Consider the following 12,095-nt stretch of genomic DNA (forward strand, 5'->3'; position numbering starts at 1 on the left):
AAATATATACCACGCGAAACATAACATATCATACTAAATGGAGTCTTTCAGATACATGTACAGAATAATACGAAATGCTATAAGACCAGGTTGCTATGCAACCATAGAAAATACAGTAGATTGCATTTTATAACTATTTGGACAATATGTACTCATCCATGAGGTTTAGCCACATTTTGACACTGCTGTTATGAAGTGAAAAATATATGAAAATGTTGATGTCTCTTAATTTTTCCTTTTCAAACATTCCTTTGGAGTCTGATGTTCAGCAGAGTGAGTAAATTATTTACAATCAAGTGGACTTTGATCAAACAGTGTCCTTTCAACCAACCCCTGTCATAGTGCCTGTAAATGGGGGCAGTATTGAACCCTGGTTTTAATGTCTATGATTGAACCGTTCATGGGGGCCATCTTCAGTCTTTAGTATATATGGACATTAAGCAATCCACACACTATCTGCCTGGCAGGCTGGTGCCGCCTGGCAGGCTGGTGCCTCCTGGCAGCAATGGCCAAACAAAGGGATGGTTCAATCAAAATCGTGTAGTATTTTGTTAATTACTCAACTGTTAATACAATCACACAAAGATGCACTTGTTTGTAGGGTTTACCAGCATTTCATATAGGTGTTGCTGAGGGTCTGTGAAACCAGATGTGAGTCACTTCTGTCTGGATAATTAGGTTTAGCTGACCTTTAAAGCACATTTGACAATCTCTTGCAGGAAGTTTGACCTCCCAGCATGTGCAGTGGAGGCTGCATTGGAGAGGGACTTTGAGCTTCAGGGGTACTTGCTTGAATACAGTGTCATTTCAACCATAGAAAACGAATTCATAAAACAGACCCTATCCCTTCAGACCATTGCAATTTAGCTGGTACACCATAAAAATTGAATAGAAATTTTAACTTCTAATTACTACCACAAAGATGACCACGGGTCCAACCATCGTTGAATATTCAACTTAATGGCCATGTTTCTTATGGAGGATGGACAGTATAATCTAAAACAACAGATATTCCCATTCAAGTCAACATCCTCTGATGTGTGGACCTCTAACCATCTTTGTCGTACCATTTGAAAGTTGACATCTCAATATATTCCCATTTTAGTACATTTATCAGCCAAAACATGACACCCACCCTGTATTCAAGCGCATGTTGTGTCTCAACTGATGGCGGGCACAACACAAAAACCTCAGATGATGTAAAATAGGGTCTAAGCTAAAACATGACCTATTTTCTATTTGTATATTATAACATTTTTGACAACCCTGTTTGTAAACTTTTAAATTATATTAATCTCAACCATTTATCTTTTCCAGTGATGACATGGATGTTTCATGGTATAGTGGGGTATGCAAAATGGGTCAACTTTGAGCACCTTTTTCTCTTGAATGATTTGGCATTCAGGTCCAAAAAGTCCATTTCTGAGCCCTTCTACAATTGGAAAATATGTATGGAACGTTTTGTTCAAATCAAAATGGGTGCTGTCAAAAAGTTATTGAATTTAAATGGATTTACCCAATTGCAATTTGAAGTCCTTGCTATGAGCAGTGTTGAGAAGATCCATGGGGCTTGGTGACTGATCTCTGTGTTCATCAATGAAGGCCAGAATGGAGTAAATGGAATGGTATCAAACACCATTCCATTCACTCCATTCCAGCCATTACACTCCATTCCAGCCATTATTATGAGCCGTCCTGCCCACAGCAGCCTCCACTGGTGTTCATCCCTCTACCCGGATAATAGCATTCCACAAAAGGATTGGTGAGATGGTCGATGTGGCGGCCATGTGTGGGGTCAATATTGTCTGCTTTCAGGAGGCCTGGAGTGAGTGAGATTACAGATCTGTTTTACTGGGGTAGCCTATTGGAGCTTTCCATACATTTTCTTTGTGCAATCTGTTACAGAGAATAAGGATACAAATTGTGCTTGTTCACTTTACTGTACTTTAACTGGATCAGCCAGGGTGATAGGACCTGGGTATACGGCAGAGGGTTAATTTGTCCTTAATTGGTCATAGGGACATCAGCAGCACACCAAACACAGTCTGTTATCCTATTTGTTTGGGGTCCTAAACAACATTATGATGTGTTGAACATGTGATGAAAGAGGAGTGGATTCCTATGGCCTCTTGCCCCTTTAGAGTGTCCTAGTATAGCAGAAATACACCAAACTCACCCCCAACGCTCCACCAGGGAGGTGACCCCCATCCCCACAACTATGTGCAACAGTAATAAGTATACATAGACGTTTTCATCAAAATGCTTCACATGGTGTGAAGACAGATCACGTGATACATTTTTGGAGCATAGTATGCATATTTTCTGTCCTCTGAGAGATATACTTATATGAACAGTTATGTTTAAGTGCTCTCTAGTGTGTACCTCAATTTTACGGCTCTGAGTTTTTAGAGACGATCCTGCTTTGTTCCCCATCACAGGTATTCCCTTTGCCTTCCGTACCCGGGAGAAAGAAATGCGGACAGAGTCTGCATAAGGTGGATAAACCACCCGCTTCTGCCAAGAGGTTAGAGTTCAAGGGTCATCCATGGCACAGGAATGTACCACATCCAATGCAATACTACTAGTGACTCATACTCTGAGAACAGTCATAGTAGTAGCCATTTAATAGTATGGGTAGTAGTAAGTATGCATCATTTAACTGTAGTTTTACAAATTCCCTGCAGTCAAATGACCTAGTGGCCTCATGGGTGGAATGTTATTAATATTTTTCATAATTTCAAAATTAATAAAACAAAACAATTGTGGCGAAAATCCTGTGTTTCTATATCAAACAGTGTTATATTTCAGTCTTCTATGATGTATATAAAGTGTAATATTGAGTTGCAAACTAAAGATTTTATACATTCAACTCTATATCTGACATGGTCCAGGTGTCTTCTTTTTGTAAGCCCATAACCATGTGTGTGAGGTGTATACTTTTGTTTCAAAGTAGATTTATTTGACTACCAAGAAACACTCTGTGTGACCCTGATTTAGCCCACTGCAGTAAAAGGTTAACAGATATGAAACTGTAGTCAAATAATGCCATTGTATAGATTAGAGATTGGTATTGCTCCTTAGTGCATGTGAAATAATGTTCCATTATGTTTAACTACAAGGCACATTCTACAACATAATGTAGGCCTAGCTGTTGAGAAACAAAGAGTGATTGTACTCTGGGGTAGTTTGCATGCTGTCATCTAATTCATGCATAGTGAATAATACATGTTTGTGGTGGGAGTTCATGCTCAGCTTGGGGTCGAGAACATAAAAAAAGCTCCAGTCTGATATGAGCATTCCAGCACGTAGCTGTGCGCTGTTGCACACATACATCTCTGTGTTTGCATGTGTGTGTGTGCATGTGTTTGTGCTGATGGAGATGGGCAATTCCAGCCTTTTGTCTTTGTATGATGACTCATGTCTTAAACTCTACTCTTGTTTTGTCTTCAGCTGGAAAATAAATACAACATCGTAGTGATATCGCCCATTTTGGAGCGAGAAAAGGTACACAACGTACTTTGGAACACAGCAGTAGAGGTCTCCAACTCAGGCAGCGTCCTGGGTAAAACCAGGAATAATCATATTCCCCGGGTGGCCAGCATCTCGGAGTCGCCTCTTCACTGTTGACGTTGAGACTGGTGTTATGTGGGTACTATTTAATGAAGCTGCCGGTTGAGGATTTGTGAGGCGTCTGTTTCTCAAACTAGGCACTCTTATGTGTCTAGTTTCATGCTCAGTTGTGCACCGGGGCCTCCCACTCCTCTTTCTATTCTGGTTAGAGCCAGTTTGCACTGTTCTGTGAAGGGAGTAGTACACAGCGTTGTACGAGATCTTCAGTTTCTTGGCAATTTCTCGCATGGAATAGCCTTCATCTCTCAGAACAAGAATAGACTGATGAGTTTCAGAAGAAATGTCTTTGTTTCTGGCATTTTGAGCCTGTAATCAAACCCACAAATGCTGATGCTCCAGATACTCAACTAGTCTAAAGAAGGACAGTTTTATTGCTTCTTTAATCAGAACAACAGTTTTCAGCTGCGCTAACATAATTGCAAAAGGGTTTTCTAATGATCAATTAGCCTTTTAAAAAGATAAACTTGGATTAGCTAACACAACGTGCCATTGGAACACAGGAGTGATGGTTGCTGATAATGGGCATCTGTACGCCTATGTAGATATTTCATAAATAATCTGCCTTTTCCAGCTACAATTATCATTTACAACATTAACAATGTCTACATTGTATTTCTGATCAATTTGATGTTATTTTAATGGACAAAAAATTTGCTTTTCTTTCAGAAACAAGGGCATTTCTAAGCGACCCCAAACTTTTGAACCGTCGTGTATGTGTACATCAAGTCCCGAGCAGATCATTGTGTACATATTAATTGAATAGTGTCCCATTTGTTCATCAAACAATAATTCCTCATATTTCTGGCATTCCGATCTGTAAACCAACAGGAAGCTGAATTTAGAGCCTGTAGCTCGCCCCTGACAAAAATAAATTCGTGTTAATTGGAGCGGGTGCACTTTGAATCCATGGAAAAGGCCTATTAAGAACCTCACTCTGCTATATATGTTCTACACTTGCTGCAGCCCTGCATTGTACGGCCTGAACACAACAAAGGTTCCCTGCTTACGACCCCATCTCTTTTATCTACCTGTGTGCTTGTCTCATTAGATGCATGTCCATACTCAGAGTGAGGAACAGACATTTGTAATTAGGGCTGGCAGGAGGACTGTTCCAGCCTGCCTGTATTCTTTGTACTCTGTGTCTGTCACGCACACACACACACACACACACACACACACACACACACACACACACACACACACACACACACACACACACACACACACACACACACACACACACACACACACACACACACACACACACACTATACTCTTCAAGCTCCCATCCCACAATGGTGTGTCTACAGTAGGAAGACATACTCATTACTTGCTGAACACAACGGGCTGTTGTTTCATTTCTCAAGAAGTTAATAATCATGTCATGTCATCCACTAAACCTATTATTACAGGTCAACGGATTCTGCATGTTCATGCAGATGACAAGGCATGCATGACATGTGCATTGCTCATGTTCATTGTCCTACACTGACACCTACAGTATCAACCATTTCCTTAAGAATACTTAGATTTGTAGAGCTTATGAGAATTTATTTGAACCTTCTTCTTTTGTCTTTTTCTTCTATATTTCCTTACATGTAACCCTGTTTAGCTGACCTCTTACATTTTTTATGGCAAATATACTATACTGGATGCAGATATGCACAGACTTTTGCTTTGACTTTTTTCCCTCCCTAACTCAGTCCACATATTACATGGAGGGCGACACTGGCCACAGAGTGTTTCAAACCCAGTTTGGAAAGATTGCTGTGAACATCTACTATGGGCACCATCACCCTCTCAAATGGTTCATGTACAGTATGAATGGATTGAGATTTGATTAGATTTTTTTATTTATTAGGATCCCCATTAGCTGATGGCGATGGCGACAGCTAGTCTTACTGTGGTCTGAAACATACCCGAAAAATACATTACAGACAAAAGACAGACAAAACATTTAAAAACATTAACATGTAGTGTAATTTCTGCATCTATCAGTTACACATACATATCAGTACATACACACAACAAGTAGGTCACGTGTCACGACTTCCGCCAAAGTTGGTTCCTCTCCTTGTTTGTGCGGCGTTCGGCGGTCGGCGTGCGGTCGGCGTTCGGCGGTCGGCGTCGCCGGTCTTCTAGCCATCATCGACCCACTTTTCATTTTCCATTTGTTTTGTCTTGTCTTCCCACACACCTGGTTTCAATTCCATCATTACATGTTGTGTATTTAACCCTCTGTTCCCCCCATGTCCTTGTCCGGAATTGTTTCTTGTAAGTGCATGTGCACGTTTATCTGGTGTGCGACGGGTTTTGTACCCATTGATTGTTTTGTTCTGATTCCGGTGGTTTTTATTATTAAGCTGCTCCGTTGTAAACACAGTTTTTGGTCTCCTGCGCCTGACTTCTCTGCCGCCAGTACGCACCCCTTACAGAATTCCGGACCAGCTATATGGAGTCAGCAGGAGCAGGTACCCCGGGTATAGGGGTGGAGGAGCGCGTCCGGGAGCACGCAGCAATGCTCCACCATCTTGGCACCACCATGGACCGCGTTGTCCAGACAATGGACCGCTGGGCGAGACAGGGAGTTCTACCAGCACCTCCACTAGCACAACCGGGGTCTCCACTACTCGCACCTCCACTACCCCCCCTTCTCCTGGTCCCAGTGGGATTCGTCTCTCCCTTCCCTAGGAATACAATGGGACGGCTGCAAACTGCCAGGGGTTCCTGTTGCAGCTAGACTTATACCTAGCAACCGTCCACCCGGCTCCTTCGGGCCGTGAGAGGGTGTCCACCCTCGTCTCGTGCCTCACCCCTGGAGTGGGCCAACGCCGTGTGGAGAGAGGGAGATGCGGCATTGGACCAGTTTGAGGAGTTCACCCGAGGGTAGAGCGGCGGGAGAACGCCTCTTCCATCTGAGGCAGGGGACGAGGAGCGCCCAGGAGTTCGCCCTGGAGTTTCGGACCCTGGCTGCCGGCGTGGGATGGAACGACAGGGCCCTGATCGACCATTATCGCTGCAGTCTGCGCGAGGACCTCCATCGGGAGTTGGCCTGCAGAGATACCACCCTCACATTCGACCAGCTGGTGGACCTGTCCATCCGGCTGGATAACCTGCTGGCTACCCGCGGACGTTCAGATCAGGGTATGTTGGTTCCATCCCCCGCACCCCCTCTCCAATACCCATGGAGCTGGGAGGGGCAGTGCGCAGGGAGACCGGAGGGGGTTCCAGCTCTTACACCATCTGTGGCCGCAGAGGTCACACTGCCGGTCGGTGCCGGGTTGGTTCCTCTGGGTATCGAGGCAGCAGGCAGGGTGCTCTGGCGTCACCCCAGGTGAGCCGGCACCATTCTCATCCAGAGCCCTCTGTTGCATATATGTTTTTGTATGTCACTTTTCCTGAGTTTTCCCCGCATTCACAGCATAAGGCTCTCGTCGATTCAGGCGCGTCTGGGAATTTTATAGATAGATCATTCGCCCGTAGTTTAGGGATCCCCATTGTTCCCGTGGCTGTGCCCTTCCCCGTTCACGGCTTAGATAGTCAACCATTAGGGTCAGGGTTGATTATGGAGGCCACTGCTCCTCTGGGTATGGTGACGCAGGGGGGTCACAAGGAGAGAATTAGTCTCTTCCTCATTGACTCTCCTGCATTTCCCATGGTGCTAGGCCTACCCTGGTTAGCTTGTCATGACCCCACTGTTTCTTGGCAACGGAGGGCTCTCACGGGGTGGTCGCGAGAGTGCACAGGGAGGTGTTTAGGGGTTTCCGTTGGTGCTACCACGGTGGAAAGTCCAGACCAGGTCTCCACCGTGCGCATTCCCCCTGAATTTGCCAATTTGGCTCTCGCCTTCTCTAAGAAGAAGGCGACTCAATTACCACCCCATCGACAGGGGGATTGTGCGATAAATCTCCTGGTAGACGCCGCACTTCCCAGGAGTCACGTGTATCCTCTGTCACAAGCGGAGACGGTGGCTATGGAAACATATGTCTCCGAATCCCTGCGTCAGGGGTACATTCAGTCCTCCACATCACCCGCCTCCTCAAGTTTATTTTTTGTGAAGAAGAAGAAGGATGGAGGTCTGCGCCCGTGTATTGACTATGGAGGTCTAAATCAGATCACTGTGGGGTACAGTTACCCGCTACCGCTCATCGCCACAGCCATTGAGTCAATGCACGGGGAGCGCTTCTTCACCAAACTAGATCTTAGGAGTGCTTACAACCTGGTACGTATCCGGAAGGGAGACGAGTGGATGACGGCATTCAGTACCACCTCAGGGCATCATGAGTACCTCATCATGCCGTACGGGTTGATGAATTCTCCATCAGTCTTCCAAGCCTTTGTAGACGAGATTTTCAGGGACCTGCACGGGCAGGGTGTAGTGGTGCATATTGATGACATTCTGATATACTCCGCTACACGCGCTGAGCATGTGTCCCTGGTGCACAGGGTGCTTGGACGATTGTTGGAACATGACCTGTACGTCAAGGCTGAGAAGTGCCTGTTCTTCCAGCAGTCCGTCTCCTTCCTAGGGTACCGCATTTCCACCTCGGGGGTGGAGATGGAGAGTGACCGCATTTCAGCCGTGCGTAATTGGCCGACTCCCACCACGGTAAAGGAGGTGCAGTGGTTTCTTGGGTTTGCCAATTACTACCGGAGGTTTATCCGGGGTCTTGATCAGGTAGCGGCTCCCATTACGTCACTGCTGAAGGGGGGGCCGGTGAGTTTGCAGTGGTCGGCTGAGGCGGACAGGGCTTTTGGTCACCTGAGGGCTCTGTTTACCTCGGCTCCCGTGCTGGCTCATCCGGATCCCTCTTTGGCATTCATAGTGGAGGTGTATGCGTCCGAGGCTGGGATAGGAGCTGTGCTCTCTCAGCGCTCGGGTACGCCACCGAAGCTCCGCCCCTGTGCCTTCTTCTCGAAGAAGCTCAGCCCAGCGGAGCAAAACTATGACGTGGGGGACCGGGAGCTGTTGGCTGTCGTAAAGGCTCTGAAGGCGTGGAGATATTGGCTTGAGGGGGCTAAACACCCTTTTCTCATCTGGGCTGACCACCGCAATCTTGAGTACATCCGGGCAGCGAGGAGACTGAACCCTCGCCAGGCAAGGTGGACCATGTTTTTCACCTCTTTTGTGTTTACACTTTCCTACAGACCAGGCTCCCAGAACATGAAGGCAGACTCATTGTCCCAGCTGTATGACACAGAGGAGCGGCCAATAGATCCCACTCCCATACTCCCAGCCTCCTGCCTGGTGGCGCCGGTAGTGTGGGAGCTGGACGCGGACATTGAGCAGGCGTTACATACAGAGCCCGCTCCCGTCCAGTGTCCCGCTGGGCTTCGGTCGGTCGGACAGTGCGCTGTTTGAGCGGGAGGTACTGGTGGCCTACTTTGGGCTAAGGACGTGAGGATTTATGTTTCCTCCTGCTCGGTGTGTGCCCAGTGTAAGGCTCCTAGGCACCTGCCCAGAGGGAAGCTACACCCCTTACCCATTCCACAACAGCCTTGGTCGCACCTGTCGGTGGATTTTTGTACCGATCTCCCCCCTCACAGGGTAACACCGCGATCCTGGTCGTTGTGGATCGGTTCTCTAAGTCCTGTCGTCTCCTCCTTCTGCCCGGTCTCTCCCTACGGCCCTACAGACTGCGGAGGCCTTGTTTACGCACGTCATCCGGCTCTACGGTGTGCCTGAGGATATAGTGTCTGATCGAGGTCCCCAGTTCACGTCTAAGGTCTGGAAGGCGTTCATAGAACGTCTGGGGGTCTCGATCAGCCTTACTTCGGGGTTTCACCCTGAGAGTAATGGGCAGGTGGATTGAGTAACCAGGATGTGGGCAGGTTTCTGCGGTCTTATTGCCAGGACCGGCCGGGGGAGTGGGCGGCGTTCGTGCCCTGGGCCGAGATGGCACAGAACTCGCTTCGCCACTTCTCCACTAACCTCTCTCCTTTCCAGTGCGTACTGGGGTACCAGCCGGTTCTGGCGCCTTGGCATCAGAGTCAGACCAAGGCTCCTGCGGTGGACGACTGGTCCAGGCGCAGAGGAGACATGGGAAGCTGCCCGTGTTCACCTTCGTGCGGTACACCAAATCAAATCAAATCAAATGTATTTATATAGCCCTTCGTATATCAGCTGATATCTCAAAGTGCTGTACAGAAACCCAGCCTAAAACCCCAAACAGCAAGCGATGCATGTGAAAGAAGCACGGTGGCTAGGAAAAACTCCCTAGGAAAAACTCCCTAGAAAGACCAAAAACCTAGGAAGAAACCTAGAGAGGAACCAGGCTATGAGGGGTGGCCAGTCCTCTTCTGGCTGTGCAGAGTGGATATTATAACAGAACATGGTCAAGATGTTAAAATGTTCATAAATGACCAGCATGGTCAAATAATAATAATCATAGTAGTTGTCGAGGGTGCAACAAGCACGTCCGGTGAACAGGTCAGGGTTCCATAGCCACAGGCAGAACAGTTGAAACTGGAGCAGCAGCACGGCCAGGTGGACTGGGGACAGCAAGGAGTCATCATGCCAGGTAGTCCTGAGGCATGGTCCTAGGGCTCAGGTCCTCCGAGAGAAAGACAGAAAGAGAGAAAAATTAGAGAGAGCATATTTAAATTCACACAGGACACCGGATAAGACAAGAGAAATACTCCAGATGTAACAGACTGACCCTAGCCCCCCGACACATAAACTACTGCAGCATAAATACTGGAGGCTGAGACAGGAGGGATCAGAAGACACTGTGGCCCCATCCGATGATACCCCAGACAGGGCCAAACAGGCAGGATATAACCCCACCCACTTTGCCAAAGCACAGCCCCCACACCACTAGAGGGATGTCTCCAACCACCAACTTACCGTCCTAAGACAAGGCCGAGTATAGCCCACAAAGATCTCCGCCATGGCACAACCCAAGGGGGGGGGGCGCCAACCCAGACAGGAAGGCCACGTCAGTGACTCAACCCACTCAAGTGACGCACCCCTCCCATGGACGGCATGGAAGAACACCAGTAAGCCAGTGACTCAGCCCCTGTAATAGGGTTAGAGGCAGAGAATCCCAGTGGAAAGAGGGGAACCGGCAAGGCAGAGACAGCAAGGGCGGTTCGTTGCTCCAGCCTTTCCGTTCACCTTCACACTCCTGGGCCAGACTATACTTAATCATAGGACCTACTGAAGAGATAAGTCTTCAGTAAAGACTTAAAGGTTGAGACTGAGTCTGCGTCTCTCACATTGGTAGGCAGACCATTCCATAAAAATTGAGCTCTATAGGAGAAAGCCCTACCTCCAGCCGTTTGCTTAGAAATTCTAGGGTCAATTAGGAGGCCTGCGTCTTGTGACCGTAGCGTACGTGTAGGTATGTACGGCAGGACCAAATCGGAAAGATAGGTAGGAGCAAGCCCATGTAATGCTTTGTAGGTTAGCAGTAAAACCTTGAAATCCGCACTTGCCTTAACAGGAAGCCAGTGTAGGGAGGCTAGCACTGGAGTAATATGATCAAATTTTTTGGTTCTAGTCAGGATTCTAGCAGCCGTATTTAGCACTAACTGAAGTTTGTTTAGTGCTTTATCCGGGTAGCCGGAAAGTAGAGCATTGCAGTAGTCCAGCCTAGAAGTAACAAAAGCATGGATTAATTTTTCTGCGTCATTTTTGGACAGAAAGTTTCTGATTTTTGCAATGTTACGTAGATGGAAAAAAATCTGTCCTTGAAACAGTCTTGATATGTTCTTCAAAAGAGAGATCAGGGTCCAGAGTAACGCCGAGGTCCTTCACAGTTTTATTTGAGACGACTGTACAACCATCCAGATTAATTGTCAGATTCAACAGAAGATCTCTTTGTTTCTTGGGACCTAGAACAAGCATCTCTGTTTTGTCCGAGTTTAAAAGTAGAAAGTTTGCAGCCATCCACTTCTTTATGTCTGAAACACAGGCTTCTAGCGAGGGCAATTTTGGGGCTTCACCATGTTTCATTGAAATGTACAGCTGTGTGTCGTCCGCATAGCAGTGAAATTTAACATTTTCGAATGACATCCCCAAGAGGTAAAATATATAGTGAAGACAATAGTGGTCCTAAAATGGAACCTTGAGGAACACCGAAATTTACAATTGATTTGTCAGAGGACAAACCATTCACAGAGACAAACTGATATCTTTCCGACAGATAAGATCTAAACCAGGCCAGAACTTGTCCATGTAGACCAATTTGGGTTTCCAATCTCTCCAAAAGAATGTGGTGATCGATGGTATCAAAAGCAGCACTAAGATCTAGGAGCACGAGGACAGATGCAGAGCCTCGGTCTGACGTCATTAAAAGGTCATTTACCACCTTCACAAGTGCAGTCTCAGTGCTATGATGGGGTCTAAAACCAGACTGAAGCGTTTCGTATACATTGTTTGTCTTCAGGAAGGCAGTGAGTTGCTGTGCAACAGCTTTTTCTAAAATTTTTGAGAGGAATGGAAGATTCGATATAGGCCGATA

This window comes from Salmo salar, chromosome ssa24 (assembly GCF_905237065.1).
Source record: "Salmo salar chromosome ssa24, Ssal_v3.1, whole genome shotgun sequence".
In the NCBI taxonomy this organism is placed as follows: Eukaryota; Metazoa; Chordata; class Actinopteri; order Salmoniformes; family Salmonidae; genus Salmo; species Salmo salar.